Genomic DNA, 2,705 nt, shown 5'->3' with positions numbered 1-2,705 from the left:
AGTGGTAAAGGCTGCATTATGGCGGAGCCCGCACTCAGAGCGCGTGGCGGTGCGTTCATGGACCTTAGTAAAACACACTACGCCTATAAAGACTCTGATTAATGCTGTTTACCGTAGTGGTGAGAACAGCATTAGGGTGGAGCGCGCGGCGGTGCATTCAGGGTCCTCAGTAAATAATCGGCCTTTTCTGTGTCAACCCTCCATGGGCAAATCTTCCCTTCGCGGGGAGTTTTTGCGGCGGAACGGGTCACCAGAGAGTATCACAGCTTCATAGCTGCGGCCCCACGGCTGAGGGCTTGACCATTAACACAATGTGCTGGGTAATGGAAACTCAGCTGTATGCTAACAAGGTGGAGGGACAGGAGGACGCTGAAACGGGGCTATTCACTCCAGTTTTGCAGCGTCCCACTGTACCACATGTCTATACACTGTACCACTGTATCACATGGACCACTGTCTTATGGGTGTCCCACACCCACCTCTTTTTATGGACATGCGAGAGGTAAATCTGTCCTCCCAGGAGGAGATCTGTTTCCTCTCAGCAGAGATTCAGGCTCTGGTGCAGAAACAGGCTGTGTCTGTTGTGCACCCTCAGCACAGAGAAAAGAGTATTTATTCCATGTGTAACCGGTCTGGTTTGACGCCACATGTGATCTCTGCGTTGTGTTATGTTGTGTAAATGAGAACGACTTCTTTCTTGCCAACCAGGATTTATTCTCTGTGCAAAACAGAATATAATAATTAAAGCAGGAAATGGCTTCATCAGCTTTCTAACTTCACACTTCTCCTCAGTGGGGCCTGAAGCTAACTCAGGAAAGTATACAGAGTTCTAAATAATACAATTAACAGATATACATCTATCCATGGTGGCAAACCAGTTTTTCCTTGTAAACCAATATACACAAATATAACCATTAATTTACACTTACATAACAAACAATACAATTTACAGTTACAAAATACAAAAAGAATACCCACATACCTGTGCAAAACAGAATATAATAATTAAAGCAGGAAATGGCTTCATCAGCTTTCTAACTTCACACCTTCAGTGGAAGAAAACACGCACATGTTAGGTTAGCATATAGCTAAACTTTAGAAAGCTCCCAAACACTGTTTGAAGCGCTGCACATTATATCAACTACAGTCACACACGGCAAAATATAGATATTAACTGCAAATAGGTTTGGCTTGTGTGAAGTGTAACATTAAACAATCTATTAACATATAAAATACAACATTTATGACACCACTCGTTCCACTTACTTCTCCTCAGTGGGGCCTGAAGCTAACTGAGGAAAGTAGCGCGAGTCTACAGAAATGTGCCGGTGCCAAGAGTACCAAAATAAAACGTACTTTTCAAAATAAAAGCATCTAAAAAATAAAGTGATAGTGACAAGTTTTACAAATAAAGTATGGACAATGATTTTACTGAAATATAAACAAGTGAAGTTATACATGTACTTCCTGGTTCTCTGGAGGACAGGGGAATTCAGACCTATTCTCGATCTCCGCGGCCTGAATCGCCACATTTCCTGCAGGAAATTCCGCACGTTAACTATGAAACAGTTACTGGGGCTTGTGCAGCCAGGCGATTGGTTCACCACCATCGACCTGAAAGACGCGTACTTTCATGTGGAAATTGCTCCAGAGCACAGAAAGTGTCTGCGTTTGGCCTTCCAGGGAATAGCCTACGAGTACAACAGGCTGCCGTTCGGCTATTCCCTATCCCCATGCACATTCAGCAAATGTGTGGCCACAGCGCTTCAACCGCTGCGCGCCCACGGCATGAGAGTTTTATTTTACTAGACGACCTCATAGTCATGGCTGGGTCCCGGGAACAGGCAATGTTTTGCACAGCACAATTGATCACACACCTAACCAAATTAGGCTTTGCGATCAATTGAAAAAAGAGCACCCCCATACCTCACCAACAGGCGTTGTAGTTGGGAGTGGTGCTCGATGCAGGCGCGCTACGCGCCACCCTGTCAGAGAGCAGAAGTGCGTCCTTTCTCCGGGCGGTTCACAGGCTGTGACAGGGGGCGACAGTGACAGCTTTAACTGTCATGCAGACTATGGGTATCATGGCGGCTGCTCACATTGTGGTCCCGCTGGGGTTACTGCATATGCGCCGCCTGCAGAGGTGGTTCTCCAGCCTGCGTTTGGATCCCAAGAGGCACAAACGGCGGCTGATGATCACCCCCCCCCCCCCCTCAGTGGAAGGCAACCTCCGGTTTTAGGGATCCCCGGATCACCTCCGGAGGGGGTCTCCACTGGAACGGGTGACCTCCTACATCACAGTGTTCACAGACGCATCCAGAACAGGATGGGGAGGGACCTGCCTGAAGAGGGCTATAGGTGTGCGCTGGGCCAGAGATGGGGACTCGAGTTTGTGACTCGGACTTGAGTCGCACACACAGAGACTTCAGACTTGACTTGGGCCCAATCCCAAACCACTCCCTCGACCCTACCCCTCCGTGATGGAGTGAACTCCGTCTGTAGCCACACTCGCAGCTCAACGAGGCTCCCTCCTGTCAGATGGAGGGAGTAAATACAGCAGCAAGCTTTGGGACGGCCTCCCCTCTCTCCGGCAGAAACAGGAAATGCCGTAACTGTGTGTAACAACGGTTTCAAATCAGGATCTCTTAGACAAAAAGTTTAAATGAATAACTCAAATAAAACTCCAAACATCTTTCATTGTGTTT

The 2,705-nt window shown here is 47.6% G+C and overlaps 1 long non-coding RNA gene across 1 annotated transcript; it reads right to left on the bottom strand.

The window, feature by feature from the left end:
- Nucleotides 1–693: 693 nt before the first annotated feature.
- LOC117543440 lies at nt 694–1,392 on the bottom strand. Its single transcript, XR_004568568.1, has 2 exons — nt 1,267–1,392; nt 694–1,046 (listed from the first exon to the last, which is right to left on the bottom strand). It is a non-coding gene; the product is annotated as an uncharacterized LOC117543440 (long non-coding RNA).
- Nucleotides 1,393–2,705: the final 1,313 nt, after the last annotated feature.

This window comes from Gymnodraco acuticeps, unplaced genomic scaffold (genome assembly GCF_902827175.1).
Source record: "Gymnodraco acuticeps unplaced genomic scaffold, fGymAcu1.1, whole genome shotgun sequence".
NCBI classification, from domain to species: domain Eukaryota; kingdom Metazoa; phylum Chordata; class Actinopteri; order Perciformes; family Bathydraconidae; genus Gymnodraco; species Gymnodraco acuticeps.
Note: the sequence above shows the minus strand (reverse complement) of the source record. Positions and strands in the feature narration are given on the sequence as shown.